A 21003-nucleotide genomic window follows, 5' to 3' on the forward strand; every position below is an offset into this window, starting at 1 on the left:
GTTTTAGCCTTGATTCTCACACCACCTTTCCTTTCCCACTTCCCGCCAGCAGTTCTCTGTGAAAGATCACGTGATGTTTCCATTCTGTTCCCCTCCCCCACCGCAGCGTAGTCATACATGCCGGCCAGCCTTTTCGAAGCACTCAAGAATTCATTCTTCTGTCTGACCGCCGGGAATAGAGTTGTAAGGAACGCGGTCGCTTCGGCTGACTTACAGTAAGTGTTGATGTTTTTCCTTTGCTTTTTTAATGGCTAATGGAAGCGGAATATCTCGGAAAAGAGCGTTCGTGGGGTGTATAAGTGTTGAAATAAAGATTTAAAGGACCGCTTTTATAGTTCAGTTACCATTGATGTTTAGCGGTAACGTGATCTTGGGCTTATGTAAGTTTATGCAATAAGTTATTTCATGGCAAACTTAGTGAAGTGGCAATGATACTACGGCACAAATTATAGGATGGCTTGCTGTTATTAAATACGATCGAAAATAAATTGTTAGATGGATAACGTTTTAATTTTGTAGTGTGGCAGTCAGTTGTTTATAAAACAAATGAAGGTACTGCTTAAAGTTGTGAACAATTCGAACGCGTGAATTTTGAACGCACTTGCGGAATATTGAATAATGTGGGGAAGTATTTTTCCATCTAGATTTGATTGAATTTTTTTAGTTGACATAATCGAATTCTTGGATCTGAATGTGTTTAATTCCTTATATTTTATGTGATTTTTTTCTTCGAAATTCGTGAAATTGTCATTCTTTTATCGATTTATAAATTTTTCTGGTTCGACTTCTACTATTATTGTGGACATTGAGTGCTACGCGCCATATCCTCGTAAGAAGTGGGAGTTCCTTGTTACGGTGAATGTATCTACCCGGTGTAAACTCGAAATCGCTAATTACATGTTTTTGAAAAAAAATACAACGCGGCGTATTTACCCCTGTTTCTGTAAATTTATTGGCTTCAGTCTTTCAAAGACCTCGTTTTTCATGTCAATTTGCTTTTCCAATGATGCCGAAACTATAAAGACATCTCATCTATATACTACCCGCCAGCCGCCTAAAAGGCGTGTGGCAGGGGGTGTTAGGATATCAGCCGTTTACATATTAAGAAGGAAATGCTCTAACGAAATTATATTTAGCATTTATTAAAGTCCTTTGTGGTTCGGGGGAAAACGAATTCCAATATCTATCCGTTCGGCAAAATATTTCTCTTAATTTGTCGTTTCTGTCGGACCTGGAAATATAGTGGGGCTCTAATATTATGATCTGCGTGTCGCTCTTAAGGCCTGTTTACACGGTACATTAACACGTACGGGTTAATGTCTAAATGTATGAACGCGAGAATGAACGCCAAAATGCACCGTCTAACCACCCAACTTGTGCGAATGCATGCACAGAAAATAGAACCTGTTCTGATTTGGTTCATGCATTCGTACATGTTCCATCCCGGTCCACAAAAATCAATCACGCAAACGTACATTAACTCGTACGTGTTAATGTATCGTGTAAACAGGCCTTTAAAGATGTCTATTCTCAATTCTTCAAGCAATATAAGCCTAGCGCACAGCCTCCGAGTCTCTAACGGCTTCCAGCCTAATTCGCTTAACATCTGAAAACGCTGTCTGTACGCCAGCAGAAGTTTTTGACGAACCGCGATCTCCTGGCTGCTTCTGTTGCATTGAACGGTAGAATTATAGGATTCGATTGTATCCATTGGATTAATTTATATTCAGTTAAAGTTTATCATTCTGTGGGCGCATAGTTAGCTTGTGTTGCACACCTTCGAGAACTGGCGGATTGATATTTTTGTGGTGGGAGGGGTATCGGTTCTCTACTTACCTCGGCAGCTTGGTAGTAAACAACATCTCACAGCGATAATGTGGCTATTACGTACCTTTGTTTCAAGCATGTTCATAATAATGTTTTTCTGCCAGAAAAAGTTATTTCTTATCCTTATGAATGTTCGAGATGTTATTTTCCTGTAGAACAGTGCTGCAACATCTCTCAGTCATTTCGGCTACTGCCTCTCTTCATCCATTCGAATTATAGTATTAATTTTTAACATTTTATTCTTCACGCATCCTTTTGAAGATAAATTTCACTCGCGACGGGTGCGATTGAAGCTAGGCCGATGACTCCAGTTATTCATCCCAATACGCCGCTTTATGATGCATTCGAATATTTCCGCATATGTTAGCATATTCGTAGCCTGCGTCGTGCTTTTGTGATAAGAAGGTTGATTCTAAATCATTTGCGTGATTTCAAACAGTTATTTTCCCCTGGTTTTTAACTGACAAACAGCGGCAACTTCAAATTAGCAATAATTAGTTTTGATCATATTTTCCAATGAATATGTTTTTTAACATATTTGTATTTTGTTATTTTCAATAACATTTTAAAACTTTTTATATTTGTCTCATTTTTTTGTACAAATTATATTTTTATCTTAACTAATTTTTCACCGTTTGGCTAATTAACGCGAAGTTACTAATCTTAGAAACAGGCAATTTTCCTGAAAGAATCGGGAAAGGCTTGTTTAAGAGTTGTTTTCTTGAAGTAGTTTTTATTTTATTTTTTCAGTTTTTTTACTTTATTTTCATCTTGCAGGGGTCATTGAAATTTTATAATTTAATCGGCAAAATGGAATAAGTAAGTGCACCATATGGGTCATAGGCGTATTTAGGGCGGGGGGCACGGGAGCACGTGCCCCCCTTAGACGCTTAAAAACTAGACAAGATTTTTAATGCGGTTATCATCACGTTCGTTTTATTTAGTGTATTACGGAGTCTTAATCATTTAATTTATTGTTAATTACTTTCGCATCAAAATTAAGAGAATATTTTATACGGTAATCGTTGTATTTTGTATCTAATCTCAAACATGAGGAGACCTATCATACTCTTGTGTCCAGACAATAATCCTGGATCCGCCCCTGATGTGGGCCTCCCCAGCTGCTCAAAAATGACGAAATTTATATGGGTATTATTACTGTACTTTTTCTTGCATAAATGTAAGCGCAAGATAAGATGTACGCAAAATACCTGGCTAGCCACAAGATACACCACGGGGAGTCCCATCTCCGATTGCGCGTACTTTACTCACGTTTTTGCTGGTCTCGGGAATGAATTCTGTGAACATAGTAGGCGTAAGCATTTGGTGGCAAGTACGCTGTAATTAAGGGTATAGCCATGAATGGACAGGGACAGATAGAGGCAGTCCTCCCCCACACTCCATCCCTCACGTCTTTTGCCGCTAACGCAAACCCTGGCAAAACCGACGGCCCTGGAGCAGTATTTACCCAGTTCTTTTTCCAATTGCGTGGTAATCATTCATAGCATAGAGTAAGTATATACTTACTCTATGTTCATAGTTAGAGAATACTAAGATGACGCCCCCACAACTTTCCCTTATTAAACTTGCCGAAATGCCGGGTTCCGTTGCATTCAACCGAGTGAGATCTTCTATTGGATCTTTCAGTATTACGGAATCACATTTTTGGTCATTTTTCACCCCTTCCCATGACCTCACGTATGCAAAATTAAGCGTTTGCCCAACTCCAAAAATAAGCCAATTCGTTACCACTGCCTTCTCAGGAGTGCTTAAATAAAAATTAAATGAACTCTTGATCGTTAAATAATAATGGCAATTATCTCCTATTGCAATATAGGCCGTCAATCCTATCCATTTTGTGGCGAAAAAAGAGTTATCTTTATCGCAAAAAAACCATTTTCATTAAAGCTACAATGGGAAAAAATCCGCGGAAATTCCAATCAAGGATCTCTGGCTTTTCAAATAAAAAGTAGATTAGACCCTTAGATTTCTACCAAGGGTCTAGTGACATACCAAACTTAGTTTTCATGAAAATGTTGGTATCTGCAAATAGAAAGGTAGATCAATTGCGTGGGAATCCCGGTCCGGGGTAATTATTCACGTGGCGATTAATGTAAATTTTCTCGTCGTTCACGCGGCTGGTTCAAACTTTCGGAATTGATTACGTTTGTGTGAAGATATTTGAGATAGGAGGATTGCTCAGAAGTCAGTCAGTTATGTATGGAACCTTAGCAGTTTCTGTTGGAATGGTAATGCTGTTATTTGGTATTCCCAGCTACAGATATCGATGAGAAAGGACTCACCCTCAAATAGTGTTATATGCTAATCGCGAAGCATAGTAAACACTGATAAATTTAATCATAGAAATTACGGAGTAATTTTCTTCTTTTATGTTCGAAACCCTTTTCTATATTGAAATTCAGCACTTGTTTATATTTGTGTTTTCATTTGCTAGTGGAAGTGTTTATCATAGAACGCCGGCGAGGTGGCGTGCTTGAAAAACTCGCACTCGTCGCTTCGCTATCTTTTGGTGCCTTCTAAATATCTTCGTCTAGCGCCAATACAGAGTTTTGAATTTCAATTAGGTAAACATGCTAATGATTTCGATGCCCGTGCTTAGATTTGCGAACGGACAAGTAGGTATGAGGTTCGCGTTTGTTAGGACTCTCTTTCCCTGGGTATGCATCGACGCAGACCTGAATTGAGGGTGTGAGAAGCGAAAGGATACAAGTGATTTTTCTCTTAACAGAGTGAAGTACAGAAATTAGGCAAAGAAAACAAACGAGATCACCTAGATGTATAGTCGTGCATTTGATTTTCCATTCGACATCAGCACAGAAGAGTGTCTCACTCGTATCCCTTGGCCACCAAGTTTTTGTATATTTCTTCCATCAATTTCTGTACCTAACTATATCTAGAAAAAAATCACTTGTACCCCTTGGCTTCTCACCCCTTCCATTGGAATGCCCTCTTGGCGTTGAGATGTTCATGCGGCGAGCTGTTTTTATTTTGTCGTCTAATGAAGGAAACGTCATGAGCGTGTCAGGTGGGGCAAGAACGGCACAAAAGTATGGATTACATTATTTGTAGAGCAATTGGAGGATTGATTGAAAGGAAGCGGGAAAACAAGTATTTTTTTCATTGGGTTACGAAGGTCGTACAGCTTTTGCGACGTGGACTTTGGCATGGGGTAGTTTAAGTTTTGGTTCAGGTTGTGAACTTTGAGAGCTGTTTTGTGGCTTTAAGTTGGAAGAGAGATTTGGTGGCCGTCGGAAGGCAATTAGTGAATATGTTTCCAGTGATGAGGTTACTAGAAAGAAGAGGATAGAAGCTTAAAATAATTCTATTCAGTTAGTGCCCGCCAGGGAAGTAGGTGGTGGAAAGTTTGACCTTTTTGAGATTTTTATTAGGGTGATATTTGGGTGTATAGGATTAATTATTGTAGATTTTCTAATGTAGACGGTGGTTAGGATATCCTAGGCGAAGAAAATGTTAGCGTTCGTTTTTATGAGATCTTTCGAGAGAGTCCGGATTTTATCTTAAATTTATATACCCTTGTACTGGCCTGTTTGTTTTACTGTTATCACTATCCGTAATGATAATTACGTAGTTGAGGTTTCACTCTTGGCCTCTTACTTTTGGCTCTGTGAAGCCACCTTGAGTGGTCTGATAGATATGTATTCATGCTGTGTTTCTTTCTCCTCATCTCCTTGCGTTGGTCGTTGGCCATTTTGTACGGCGAGTTTCTCTCAACCTCATTATCAAATTCCTCCTTCTTAAATTACTATTCCCCATGTTACAAGTGTCCAATGACATCGGCCACTCAGTTCGGCATTTACACCCTATAAATACGAATCAGTCGCATATATGACACAATACTTACTAGGCTAGTCGAGAAAACATATCAAACAAGGCAAAACCCTCCGAAGGGAACCTCCGAGTTCCAGTGGTATTTGCCTACTCTGCTTTATTGTAATTTTGGAGCGGCTGTGGTTATATTTTTGACGGAGGATACCAGTCCCAGATTTTGAATAATTATGCGAGGAGCTTGCCGTCGTCAAACGGTCGCTTGGCAGCATTCAGTTTGTGACTTAGTATTCAGCGCTAGGTCTTCATGCCAAAAATGGACTTGAAATTATAGCGGCGGTAGCCCGCAACGCCCTGATTGCTAATATTTCACTGTCAAAAATGCGATGGATCCAGCGCGAAATCATGTTTATGGTATGATCACCTGGCTTGTATCGTTTTCGGTCGAAGTAGGATGGCGACTGCGCGATCGAACACAAATGCTTGTTGCTTAAATTTGTAAATAGAAGTTTTGCAATCATGGTCGATATCCATCGAGGTCTAACGCTAATTTGGGGCGATAATGATAGGGATAATTTAGTCCTTATATTTCTTAGGTAATACTTTTTTTATGAATACCATTTGATTCTGAATTGTCATATTGCGTGGAGATGTTCGTGCGGCGAGCGATTTTCATTTTGCCGTCTCTTGAATGAAATTTCATGAGCATGCCAGGCGGGTTAAGAATTGCACAAAAGTATGTAGGTAGATTACATTATTAGTAGTTCAGATGGGGGATGGAGTGAGAAGAAGCGGAAAATGAGAAATATCTGGCCTTCCAACCATTTTCCTTGGAAACGGCTGAAAATGTCAGTCCAGTACTTAGGCCAATTTAAAACGACGTACTTATGGCCATTAGTTTTTCATAGTCCGCTTTATTTTCGAGCAATGAACGGACCCCCTAAGCCCGTTGATTAGAGCTGACGCCTCTTCACTTACGCCTCACGAATCAATCAATCATTGAATTCAAGCTTTGGAATGTAATTCAGAGTGCCACAAACTTGATGATTCTGTCATGCTTTCGTTAATATTTTAACAAAGTGTTAAATTGACTGAAATCAAGTGCTGGAGGGCTTTCAGCTCTTACGTAAAAACATTGAATACAACAAATTTGATCATATTAAACAAGTCTACAATACAATGGCGTAGCCAGGGGGGTCCAGGGGGTCCGGACTCCCCCCCAAATTTAACAACTCGATAATTTTTCTTCATTAAAGAAAACAAAATTTTGAAAAATCATGAATTTACAAAATATTTCTTTAACAAATGAAGTTTTTTCGATTATGTAAAGCGTTAAAATTACTTTAAAACCTAATACTTAGTACCCCGTTTTCAATAAGTCTCCCCCTCTGGTTTTGGACCCACCCCCCAAACGAAATTCCTGGCTACGCCCCTGCTTCAATATCACGTTCATCCGCTTGTGCAAAATCTTTCGCCGTGTAAGACGGCCGAAACTATGTTGCTGTCTTTGGTCATTGTCAGAATATTATAGTCTTTTTGAACATGCTGGTGTAAATTGTCTTCTATAATTCAGTTGGAATGATAGAGATTGAACCCGTGATTAAAATCACCCGAGCAAAGGTGGAAGCTGTCAAACAGAATGGGATGGAAATAGGCCAAAAATGCGGTCGTTCACCTTGACCTGAAATCACTATTTTATTCATGAAGTTAAAGATGGCTTCATCTTGAAAGCTAGCAAAAAACTTCGTTCCAACTCAGCAGATCACTCAAAGAAAAAGAAAAGTCTTTTGATAACGTTGAGTGGAAGACAGGAAGGTTACATTGACCACATCGTGAGACGATAATTCTAGTGAAAATTATCGTTGAAGAACAGGTGGAAGAGAAGAACGGCAGCGGTAGGTCTAGGATGAGATACATGGAGCAGATGATGAAGGGTGTAAAGCTGAAGAATAATTTGTGCGTTAAAGATAAGCCGGCAAGAGAAATGAGTAGAAAGCTACGTCAATCCAATCATCGGATTTATTACTGTTGATGATGGTAATTTTTTTCCTAGGCGGCTTATCTCATTATTAGAGACATTTATGTTGCCGTCAAAGTGTGACCGAGACCTAATACCAAGGATAGAGTCCACCACTTGTGTGTGCCAAAATAAGAAGATAAAGTTTTGAAATTCTCAGTTGCCGTACACTTCCGATCCTCTTTAGGGAGGTTTCCCTAAAAGTGTAATACTTACCGTGCTATCAGTAAATGGAGACTTTGATTCATCTAAATTATTGATGAACTTGAAAATTATATATATATATATATATATATCTTCTTTCAGGAAAAAAGGTAAATCTCGGTGAAATACTAAGTGGACTAGAATTTTAGTGGCTTCACAAATGAGACGTATAGATTTGTGCCTTTTTCGGCAAGATGCAAAGTCAAATGACCCTTGTAGCATTTATTCGGCATCTTTCTATTACAAATAGTGCACTGATTTTGGTATTTCTGTAATTTAGATTTTTTTCTTTTCCTTTTATCCACTCTTACCGTTTCCCCTGACTAAAATAAATTTCTTTCGGTTAATTAAACTGGTGATCCTTTTATATAAATTAGAAATTATTTTAGCAATATATTTAAGGCAATATTGGTAGCCAATCCTGGCGGTGACATAATCGTATTCCTATGGGCCCAAATGCAATTATTTAAATTTATGATAGGGTGTTGATGTGATTTTCTCTCAAACTATATTTAAGTTTTGCTATATTCTCTTTTTCGCGCCGAAAACCTCGGGACTGCCATCCGGTTTGTAATCCCAAGACCTTTTCACATAGTTTATTCGCTGGGAAAAATAATTTTACTTCGCGCTGTTTCTTGTTTAATTTCCTCCAAATTTTAATTTCAATATAATATTTTATTTAAATAATCCAAAAAAACATTTGACGATGAAATTATTCATTTCCTTAATAAACGAGAAAAATATACATTTTCATCTGAAAAAAATAAAAATTATTTGTGGGAGACCTGCCTTTATTTGGAATTTTAAATTCCTATGTGCTGGGCTCCCTGATTCCGGTTAAGTGATGGAGCCGGCGTTGTCGGCCCAAATTTAACCCAGATATACCCGTATCCCCTTTAAGCAAACAATTTGCTCGAAAGAAACGGAGTGGCTCTTTTACATAGGTGTAGGTACCAGGGTTACATCGGAGTGGATTATTTTTTTATTTTTTTGAGGTCCTTTCTGAGATTACACTCAATTTGACGGTGTTGATTACGCTGCACAGGCCCTTTTGCCGCTTCCATTGCTATCGTTTAGCAGCTGTGTGTTGTAACTCTTCTTTTGGCGTGCATGATGAAAAACTTTCTTCCCATGTATTATGTGTTTTGTTTTTGGGATCATACCTTCAAAACTCCGGCGACTTCAAAAGTCAAATGATAGTTCTCCTGCCAAAAATTAGCCCATTAAGAGCCCAGTACGATTTGGATTGAGGAAAAACCTATGTTATATAGCAACTCAGATTCTACTTTATTGCTTGCTTCGTAGCTCTCCACGATATAGGCGTTGGCACCGTGTAATTAGAATTTTCTTTGATTCTGGTATCTGCGACTCCAGTCGTCTTGCCAATGTGACCACACTACCCCGGAATGTGGTAGATAGCTGGTACTTTTGGTTTCTGGTGCTCTCAACTTGTGGTTTGCGGGCCGTTTCGATGTCGTGCGAAAAAATACGAGATCCTGATCCTGAAGGTTTCGCGGTGGTTTGTTGGCGGTTTCGGATTTTCTGGCGACCCTGCTACCATCACTATCCTGCTGCTCTTCTGAATTTCATCCCTCAAGAGGACTTATCCCTCCAACACTATTGATCATTTTTGGTGACGGATTACTCGCTAAAAACGTATGTCATCATCTTGATGTATTGAATATATTTAAAGTAGACTCTGGTGTAAACTTTCCCGTATTTGAAAAAAATATGCCTCGGTATTTTTACTGATATACCAAGTTTTTGTATTTGAGATTTTTTTGGAAATGGCTTACGGTATATACTTGAAAATTTTCAAGATGAAAGCGTGAACAAAAACAAACACGTCACCAAAAAAGGTCAACATACGCCCGGTCCTCGGTTCAAATGGATATGTGCCCTCATAATGCACCCTATTTACTATTATTTTAATTGGTTTATGACGCTATTTTCCAACCCATTCCTACCTTTAGTGTTTTCGCCTTTGCATGCAGGGCACCTCTCCATTCATAGCTTTATATTAGATCACCCTCTTTCTCTCTTCAAGTTTATTCCCATGCCTGTTGGTGTCAGTTTGAGGTCATTCCTCTTCTTTTCCTTCCTATCTAGATTCGTTGCTGTCTCCTAATATCATTCGATTTCTATTTCTCTAGTTTCTATTTTCCCCGTCTATATCCCTCCTTTTTTTACAGCAAACCAATAAAATTACTCTACACTATTAGAAATTTACCTTCTACCATTTCATTTCTGGGTTTAGAGTTTACTCCTAATTTTTATTCGAAGCCTGTGATGTGGCGAGTTTCAGTATGTCTCTAAACAAGTGCGTTACTTCCGGCTCCGATCTGCGTTTCGGAGTAGTATAATAATAATAGACTGAATGAATCGTTTGCTTACCGCACGCCTCTTTTTCGTCATACATCTTTACCCATCTAATTTGGCCCTTTTTCGGCAGTTATTTTTCTGTCGTCGAGTTTTAAAAGTGATTTTAATCCATGTGCTGCAAATGGTGTTTGTTTGTGAACGCGATCGTCGTTCGCATGGTCTTTGGCCTCCAAACAAATTCGTTAATCCAGCGGCATGAATTTTATAGGTGGCGTAATATGCTTGGTGTTTACTTCATTATCATTATTAATCGAATTTGACCAACTGTTCTCAGGCGCTATCTCCCTATCGTGTAGAGATCTCTTATTTTCCCGACTGCTAAGCCTATGATTGACATCTATGGTGAAAGGTTTTCGGTTCGAACGTTTTTTTTTCCTTTGGGGGTAAGACTAGCCAACCCGAAACGTTTTTAGGCAGTGGAATTTGCCTTTCTTTTTTTCCTCTAATTTTGGTCCGGCGTAGAATATTTTTTGACCATTCCATCGATTAAAAATTGTTAAGTTGATGGGCAATCTTGGCACTACTGCCCAGCTATGTTTTTTTCGAGTCGGGGTTATTACGTCCCTCATTTTAATTAAATAACCTTCCCTCTACTATTTGTACTCTATCGACTAACTTGACGAAAAAGGGGGACCGTCAGGGGTGTAAATTTGTGGAAATTGCATGTATAAATATTTACACCGGCTCTTGTTTCACTACTTCTCTAAAAAATGTTGATTACTGGTACAAGGTAGACGTCATTTTGACAAAAATCTGGTGTAATGCTCTTCATGCCATAAGGAAGGAAGAGAAAAGTATCGAAAATGCCGGCCTCGGTGGCGATGGGGTAAAGTCCTCGCCTGCCAAACCGTAGGTCGTGAGTTCGAATCCCACCTGGGTAAGTGGTCCCTATCCAGGGAATGGATTTTTGTGTTGTGTACTGTTTATCCTCCGTTGTAAAGGCCTAAAAGTGCTGTTTACGGGGAAGTTATAAATAAATAAAACGTAATCGGTATCAATGAAAATTACACTGTCAAAGTTATGATTATTTGCAAGTGCACATCACTGGTTGAAAAAGTAATCAGCAGGATTGCAATTACGATTACAATTTATTTTAATTTTGGTCTTGCACATGATGCAATCGCAGTCAATATTTTCTCAAACAGTGCACCCGTAGTACTAACTGGCACACCAGCGTTTTAGTCGTTTTTAATGCCAATTCACAAAATAGTGATTAAAATGCTTTATTATGGCAATTTAGGCACAATGGCAAATTTTTTTAAAATGGCTTTCGTTAAAATTTTTGCTTTAGTTCGCGGAGTAGACGAATGTGCCTCCTGAATCCTTTCATTTGTCGTACGTTGAGTTCGTTCCCACTGGTGAGAGCTAGAACTTATCCGGGCATTTGCAAAGGGACCAAGACACTTCAGAATCCTTTCGGATTGCGACGACATCTGCTTTATGCCTCCAAAGGTTTGTAGCCCCATTCTGATTTGAAGAATATTTCTCCTTTAGGGATTTCATTTGTACTGATCAGCTGTTTATGAGGCAGAAACTAATTTAGTAATAGTAACTTCAGGCTTCACCCTGTGAAACCTCAACATAATGGAAGATTTAAGTATTGCACTTCGTTCGGTTCACTATTTATCTTTAATTTTGCGATAGCGTAATTAAACGTGCATGTCCATAATATGCAACTTTGTTATAAAACCTGGATTGTACCTTTAAAACGTAAATGGCGAACCTGTCCATGTTAGACCGGAAGGTAGTGGTACTTTCGAAGTGCAATTATCATGTATATAATCTACTAATTTAGGGTGAGTTCATGCCTGTGGAGTAATCATTCTTAGTCAACTACTGCCTTTTCTTTGCGATTTGAACTATCGCTCCTCGTCAAACCATTTTCGAACTAACGGACGCTGCCGAACTCTCTCTGCGTTGCTGTTGGTAGCTAACTCGACTCTTTGGCTCTTTGGTCAAAGGTTACGTAAACGCTTAGGTAGTGGTTACTGTTAGAAATTTAGCCCCGATATGTCTGGCTAAATGGCGGGACAAGTCTGTCACGTGTTCTAAATACCTTTAGAACAGCTTTCTCTTTACTCACCTGAGGTGCAATGCAAGCTTGCGCGTGCCATGTAAGACGTTCGTGAGTGGTTGATATCGGTACTTTTCGCTGTACCTCGGTGCGAGGAATTAATGCAGGTTCGAGGTTGCGAGGTGAATGGTGAATGCAAAAAAACTGGTGATGGATCGTAGGTGGACTGAAACACTCGATACAGATGGGAAGTCTCTACTTTCCAGCCCTTCCTAGGAAGTCTCTAAATATTTTAATTAAATATACTTATTATGAATACTTTGTCTCGCCGGAATTTACGGTCTCCGCAAAAAATCCTTTCTCACCTCACCATTATCTTCTCAGGCATCATTATGTGGAATACATCTTCCATCTTGGTCCTGAGTTGTGGATTTATTCAATTTCCTTCCTTTCAGTATCCTTTTTTTATCAACACCAGTGTGCAGTAAACCAATATACTGTACACCATCACTATACCGTGAAGACGAGATAATTTTACTGATTTTTCAAAGTAATTTTATTTAAAATCGCCCTCCGTTCCTGATGAAGTCAAATCACATTCTAGAAATTGCAATTTTGTTATTACCGCTCCTAGAGGTGTTAAAAATCCTCCTAGATTCCTCATAAAGGGCTGCTTAGACGATTCCATTCTTCCATTTATTCATTTGTAAAAAGTTCAAAAAAATCTTCAACCCATGAGACATTGAAAAGCCCCATTCCCCCCGCAGGCGCCCTGAAGTTCTTCCCCATGAAGATGCGGCGTTTACGCCTTCTTTCTTCCGCGCACTGGGTACTGTAGCAAATGTGGTTACACCTTCCTCTCATTACAGCAAAGCCATTTGGAGAAGCGAACTCTTCGGGTTGTCCTAGTCCTCATGGGGAAATTTGGGTGTGGACATCCGTAAAGCTGGAGGTCATTGATAATCAGACTTTGACATTGACATTGACATTGGTAATCCGTGGGAACGGAATGAAGAACGAGAAAGAATACTTGTTTTTTCCTAAATTACTCATTTAAGATGTAACCTGAAAGTATAAGGGTAAGTAGACGTTTGTTAACTTATTTTTATATGCGATTAACCTGTATCCCAAGTGTGAAAAATTACATCTATCGAGGTACATTTTTCCAATTTTTTGTTAGATTCAGTCTAATGTTACCTAAGATATTAAGATATACTCTATAAAACCTGAACGTCTGAAAATGATAGATTAAGTTATTAGCGAGTAATGTGTCACTGAGTGGGAGCGATCGATCGGTAGGAATCCTTTAGCTTTGTTTGTTAGCATCATGTCCCGTAAGCATTCTTCTTCTCTCTCTCTCTCCCATAAAGCTACACAATCATATCCTTGGTCCTCATGAAGTGCATAGATTCTTCGGAAATTATTTAGAAATAAGAACAATATCTTTCCCCACGCTTCAATGTCAATGTCCGTTAAGTGTTTTCCGTGTTTACGTTTTACTCGTTTCATGTAGTATTCCGTTCATTCGCACTATGTGACCCTCATCATCTCATCCATAAATTCCTTCTTCTCGCCAACTTTTTTGGAGCACCTCTTCATTGGCTCTTATTTCGTTTCATTCCCGCTTAATCCTTGCTGAATCCATCACCTTCCGTAGTGATCATCCTTCCTGTAAAAGAAGACTGTACACTGTATACAGTGTACAGTTGCAACCCCGTAAACAATCAAGTGAATAATCTTTGCTCGTTGGGATCGATATGTAAGCTTGACCGGTTCATCATAGGTTATAGATGTTTGATATGAAGTTTTCCGGTTCGGTGTCTCCTGGCTATAGTATCCCATTCTCTGTATGATTTTCCTTCCGTGTGGTTGTTCTAAACGCGAGAATTTTCTGGAATTTTGATGTGTTTTGCTTAAACGCTTGAATATCTCAGTTGATTGGCTGGCATGTTTTTTTTGGCACGGATTAGCTCCAATCTAGTTTGGATTGTATATTCTCTTCCTGCTCCTCCCTTGTTCTCTTGTCACGCAAAGATGAGGTGTGTCTTCACCTTTGCACGATCTTGAAAACATAGTCGGCCTTATTCACTTCGTGTTTTCGCTAGTAACTTTTTTGTGATGAAGATCTTGAAGAGTCTAAGTTCTTTTTGATTCCACTTCGAAATGTTTCCAACGATTGCTTTTTGTGATTAATTTTTAATGTAGCTTTTGGATAATGGTCATAAATCGGAGTAGGTATTTTATTTTTTTCTCTGGGTGCCCCAGTTATGTTAGTAAATAGTTTTTTTTTGTTGCCTTCCCTTATCCTCGTTTATTTCTTGGCCAATGTTGATAACCGAATTTACATCAAAAATATGATTTTTTCTGAAATAATAATTAATCCATTTTCATGATAGGATATCTCTTGTCTTCTTGTTTTTCACTTACGTAAGTACACGAGCGGTGGCTGAATGTATTTGCCTCCTTTTTTTCAAGTAAATTGGAATTTCTTTGTGTGATTTCGTAAATTTTTGGTTCTTTTTTGAACAAGGAGAAAACTGCTACCGGTTAAACGTCCCTAGAGAACATTTCATTCTCTAATATCAACAAGTCGAAATGTCCGGGAAATTTATGGTTTCCAGGATTCAAGTTGCTATATTCCGCCATGTTCAAATTCCCCCCAGTTCCCGTGTTCCTCTTTACTGGAATCTCAATTGACGAATAAAACGCACGGACTATAGGTAGAGCGTGGGTTTGGGATGAATCTCTTGGGTGGATACTCTTTTACGAAATTCCAATTGATGCAGATATGAATTTACTTAAAAACGTTAACTCAAAGTATTACCCTGGCAGATGAGATCATGAAAATATTACGAGCGAAGAATCGGTGATATTGGGTCTTTTCTCGGAAGAAATTCGTCAAGGCTGGATTTTAGCACCGAAAAGATTTTCGGGCCAAGTCGTGAAATCTTTGGAAATAATTAAGGGCTTAATTATTTTCGTATAATAAAAAAAACTGGAAGAATATTATTTATAGCATATATAGTAGGGAATTTATGGATATTTAAGTCACCTCTTGGCGATCAATACTTGTGATATTCAGGTCAAATTATGAAAACTTTGGAATTGATTGCAGACTTGGGCCATATTTTGCCGCTTTTCAAGTGGTACGAGTCAAAGATTTTATGTAAACGAGTGTTGTAAGGAGGCGAGAGAGTGTATTACGTAACTCGGTCAAACTGGTACACCTCGAATATCTCGTGATACGGATGACGTTTGTTTAACTAATGAAGCATCAAAATTAGAGAATTTGTCGAGAAACACGACGCAAAATCGTTTGACTAAAGAGAATTGTGGACCTGAAAGTCTATTTTTGTACCATTCCTATAGCTGACTACATTCGTCGATCGTTTTCCGACAAAATATATGGGCATATTCGTACCATTGTAGTCCATTGACGCTTTCATATTGAATTTAAATATCATATGATTATAGCTTTAAGTTCTAGGTATCTATGTCCTTAGATGACTATTGATTAAGTTTTTAGTGCGCTCTTATGACAGGGTACATGTTGCCCCAATTATTTCGTGGGAATGACCTCTACGAATTGTTCATTTGTCCTCCATAACACCTGTCTTGAAAAATTTGACATAATTTGATTCTTCGTTATACATCCAGGTGTATGAATAATTTTCTGATTGGATTTGATTGCGGCATATCGGCTAAAATCATGGGATGGGCTTATTTTATTTTTGAATGCCCTTGCGCGCATTCATGTATCATTGCGTTTTTTTTCAAAGCCTCTGAGTGTGAAAACTAGCATGGCGCTGTTTGTGTAACTGTTATTTATTGACTGCACGGTCCGTAGGAGTATGTTTGAGCGTTACCGGAGAAGGAAGATAAGGCTAAATAATGACACCGTTGGCGAGTGTCGAAGCCAGAGAATATAGTTTTTTCTTGACCTGTGGAGAACATGCTTCTGTGAACGGGAACTTTTTCCGCCAAAAGAAAGTAGTCCGGGTTATGTAACGGCAACATTCAGGAGATTTCTTCTAGTGATAAGGTGATTATTTTAGTTTTGAAATATCCACCCATGCACATTTTATTTGGTTTTCGTGATATTTCTCCTTAAAAATTACGTTGTGGTAAGAGTTTCCTTTATTGTCTATCGCTTTCCTAGTGAAAGCGGTCGGTTCTTAGCCTACACTGATTATACCGGTGATTTCTTAACGCCCTTGTTCAAAGGGTTCATGTTCAGTCCACCTCTGTTTGCAGATGTCTATGATGCAGGTACTTTCTGTGAGACTACACTTTTTCGGAAGTTATAGAGTTTTTCGTAACTTTTATTATGAGATTATGAATGAAGCTTGAATAAATATTCGCTGATATTGGTTCAAAACTTTGACCAGAATGTTTGACTATTTATCACTGCTCTGAAGATTCGAGAGTAAGTTTGCTGATTTCTTACCGGAAGTCATTCAGGTTTAACTAATATAGTGTTTGCTCTCTGACCATGTCATTGGCGACGTTCTGATGTGTTAGCCGGGCTCCCTGGTTTCGCTCCCGTTGGAACCTCGGTTAATTTTGTGAATTATCTCCCTTACTTTGGTGTCGGCGACCTCAAACCAAGCTAAATCCAATATCTGAATTTCATCACGATGTATGGAAATATGTTGAGCTGATTTAGGTTCGCTAATCCTGGAAACCGTCTAGGGCGTAAAAAAAACCTTCGTCAGGATCGCTAAAATACAGAAATGACTTTTGCAATGGCGAAAGTTTTATTCGTAATGGAGAAAAGGATAGACTTCGTATTTTGTATGCATAATTTATTACATATATATAGTCTGTTAGCCATGTAGTATTCAATGAATTTAAATTGCTATATGTGGATCGCGGCTCACCTACATATTCCCCATGGGTGATGGTATCGAGGAAAGGGTTCATCTCCATATTTCTGAGTTCGGTCAGGTACAGCGAAAGTTCTCTTTCGTAGTTTCCTAGTAGTTTCTGATCTTTCAGTTAAAATACCGATTTGCTGAGATTCGGGTTGGTGTGGTGGCCAGGTTCTTAGTTTCACACCCCGTGGGGCTAGGGTAAATCTTGTTGGTGAATTTTCATATGTTATCCGATCCCTGTTAGTGTAACATACTTACTTGTCACACTTCAGAAACAGCAGTCCGTCCATCGGATAGGGTGTTAAACCGTGATGCCTATTGGTATCTCTCGTCAAGAGCAGGAAATGTTCGACACCAGGTTTCTCTCCATCCTTCCTACGGCGCAAATCACAGTAGCTGTCGGTCGCCTCCTCGAAGTTCCGTACCACCTATTTGCTTGGTGAGATTATTTTCCCCGCCTTGCACTTATTGTCTCTTTATGGCGCCTGCGCGTACATTATCGAAGTTTCTCCAGAGGAGTGTCGATAGGCTTATCACTAGGGGTTCTGAAGCGCGTGAAAGGACCAGCTGTTGAAGGGAATCGAGTTTTTTGCTTGAATGTGATAAGGGAGCCTATTACTTGAACCGTGACCTTTTTTATACTTGGCATGCGATTGGTATTTCGTGATGGAATTTTTCGCCCGCTGAGAAGACCAAATAGACGCATCTTACATTTTCTTACTATAGTTTTTGGGCGCGTTGACTTCATCCATAATGATTGAGTTAGTGCTTTGGTTAGATTGACTTACTTCGCAATGGATGAGGCATTCATATCCAACCATCGCGTAAATACATGGATTCACGTTCAGATATTTGCAACGTAGTGTCCAACGAAGGATTCGGATGTGATTCAATGACCCTTTCATCTTCGTTGGTTAAGAGAACACTTGCCTCCCTCTCAACCGTATTTGTATAAAATAGTGACGAATTACTCATTTGAGACTCAAATCAGCATAAGCTTGTGTTTCAAGTATTAAATATTTGTATCTTAGGGAATATGAATGCGAATTTTCACATTTGAGGTTCAGGCATGTGTTACCCAGGGTCTACTTCGTCCATCCTGAAAATTTCAAGATGATGACGTGCTTAACTCTTGGTCTTCCTCAGAGGAATTTTCCATCAATTTTCCCTCCATTGAATTCCTTTGTGATTGCTATGTCTTATGGCATGGCCATCCATCGGGACCTTCTCTGGCGCATGGTGCTCCACAATGACCTAACTTCACCAATGGGGAACATGCATGAAATTTTTTCATCATGCTACTAGGTCTCATTGAATAGAAAATTTTCTCACGAGTCCAAACATATAGGCCAGAAATCTCCCTGTACTCCTCAAACGTCGTTAAATGTTAATTAAAGTTCTGGAATATCGCTTGAATGCACGTGACCTGAAACGCCTTCTGTCTCTATCGCATGGCACATACTTCACTTCGCTAAGGGATTAGAACTTTGATTGAAAGAGATCGAAGTAAGTAATCATCGCCGAGCTTTGAGTTCCTCTGAGGACAAATTGACTTAGGAGGGATTTAAGAAGGCACAATACGACAGTTTACCGTTGGTTGACTCTCTTACGGCGGCTTATTTCCTGAAAAACAGTGATTGCTTCGTCACGACCGCTATGCGTGGAGTAGAAGCAAGCTATTAAATAATTATGCGATTAATAAAGTTAAGTTACAAACGTTTTTTAAATATTTATTTATTTCTCAGTGAGGTTAAATAGATCCATTACTAGCTGAAAATATGGATTATGTATTTACTCCATTACACCTCATTTTTCACCCTCACCTTTGAATTTCAACACCCGCCGCGAGCACCAGGTGTCGAAGGCATGTAGTTTTTTTTTTGGTCAGCTTTTCAAAAAGTCCAAGTTTCTGATCGGTAGAGTGGCAATACTCCAACGGATGTTTTTACATACTGCTTCCGTGTTCTCTGCAAAGCATTCCTAATGAGAATTAATGTACAATTACTAATTTTTTATCAAAAAAAGATTGACTCTTTCATTCCAAACGGATGAAATGGCCGGTATTGGTGGCATGGTCTGTCACTGCAGATTTTTCGGTTTGGCATTGTCTTTCATTTCGGAGAGGTCCCTTTATCAATCGATGCATTTTTCCTCCATCCCCCTCGAATCCTAATCTTTGGTGACTTATGGATCCCATCCGCTGTGATTGGCATTTGATGTTTTGGGAAAGAGCAACTCCGTAAGACATTTGCCGAAGGCTACAATTATTAACCACATTGGATGGTGAAGTGAGATTGTGACTATAATAATTTCAATTTTCTATGGCATTACGTACATCTTAAAGAAAAAATTATGGAAGTATTAAATTTTACCCCTACCGGTAAAAATAATAGCTAATCTCTGTGCGACACCCTGCTTCGCACAAGGGTTTCATCAACCCTCTTCGCCCACCATAGCCTCATGTAATGTACTCTTCAACGTCTATGATTGCATTGATTTGTTTAAAAAAATGAAGATTCGGTTTTATATTTATTACTACCTATATCTATCTACTGGTGTCGGCCCAAAGAATGGAAGGGTAAATCATATTTCTATGCTTAGCAAAATATAAAAAAAAACTATTACTTTTCAACATCATTATTTTTCAAAGAATTATTTATATTCATTAAAGATTCTAATTTGAGTGTTAGAGATTTTTTTCACGGTCTTCATCTGTATTGCTTTAGGGTGGCGATTCTCGGGTTTGAAGAAAAAATCCTAGATTAGAGCGCGAGCCAACTACCATGTGGAAGCTCCACCGTCGCGTCTGGTCTGTGTACGGTGATTGAATGGAGAGTCTATTCCACATTGTGGGATTCTCGAGGCTCCCCAGCAAAATACGCATTTACCGTCTCATAGTGTGTGGTATCTGTTTGATGATGAAATGATAAATGATTAGATCGAACAAACTGAGTGAATGTACTGAACGATTAGGTAAATTATTTAAATCAATCGGAACGTATCTATTGTAAAGTTTTGAATATAACCAGATATCCAAGCAATTTCGCGAGGTGAAAGCTTTTCGGATGTCGATTAGGTTATCGAGAGGGCCAAGCAGCTCCGGCACGACGATTATTTTCGGTAGCGATGCAGACTTAAGTCTTAACCTAAGTCTTGTCGATAACTCACCCTTTCGTGAAGCTATCTACGTGACGTCTTAGATAGTAGCCGCTATCGAAATACGGAAATTCTTTCCAGGTCTCTTCTGCTGCGATTGGAGAAGATTCCTTGAAATTGGAGCACCCGTATTGGAGATGTCGCATTACTGTAACCGTAATCAGTCGAACGAGATGGGATTGCGAAAGAGTTGTGTGATCCGGGGTCGCCTCTTCCGAGGGATATGATGAAAACAACTGGCTGATGTCCTGGCGAGGCTTGCGAAATCGACGGCTTTGGATGCAAGTTGACGCGTTGACTAGACGCTGCTGCTGAGCCGCAACTATTCGCGGGGGTCATCCGAGACGGAGGGGGACGGGGGGCTATCACTATTGCTTGGCAGCCCTTCGTCGTCCATACACCGAGCCCCTATTGCGTGCTCCGAGAGAGAAAGAGGGTGGGGCTCGTCGCTCGCGTCCATCCTTGAAGCGTGCGTTGATGGTTTACGCTGCGGCCTGAGATTCTTTCCTGATCGAGGTCGTTCTCTGGAATTTCCTCCGGATACTATAGGGTCTGGAACCTAATGGGGTCGTTCACTCAGACAAAAATTGGCAATTAACGAAAGAAGTTAATGGAAGGGAAAGAAAGTTAAACTACGACGAAATATTAATATTCCCCATTCTCTCATAATTTTAAAATATAATATGTATACAGCAGGTTGCCTACGGCTGTCCTCATTTTCC

General features: G+C 39.3%; 1 protein-coding gene across 1 annotated transcript in view; it reads left to right on the forward strand.

The window, feature by feature from the left end:
• The first annotated feature begins 117 nt into the window (after positions 1 to 117).
• The window catches only part of LOC124168456 (amidophosphoribosyltransferase-like), a 55437-nt gene continuing 34551 nt past the window's right edge, over positions 118 to 21003 (forward strand). The window contains exon 1 of the mRNA XM_046546716.1: positions 118 to 215. The gene's annotated coding sequence lies outside the window, so the exon portion shown is untranslated. The remainder of the gene's footprint in view (positions 216 to 21003) is intronic.

Source organism: Ischnura elegans, chromosome 1 (assembly GCF_921293095.1).
Source record: "Ischnura elegans chromosome 1, ioIscEleg1.1, whole genome shotgun sequence".
Classification (NCBI taxonomy): domain Eukaryota; kingdom Metazoa; phylum Arthropoda; class Insecta; order Odonata; family Coenagrionidae; genus Ischnura; species Ischnura elegans.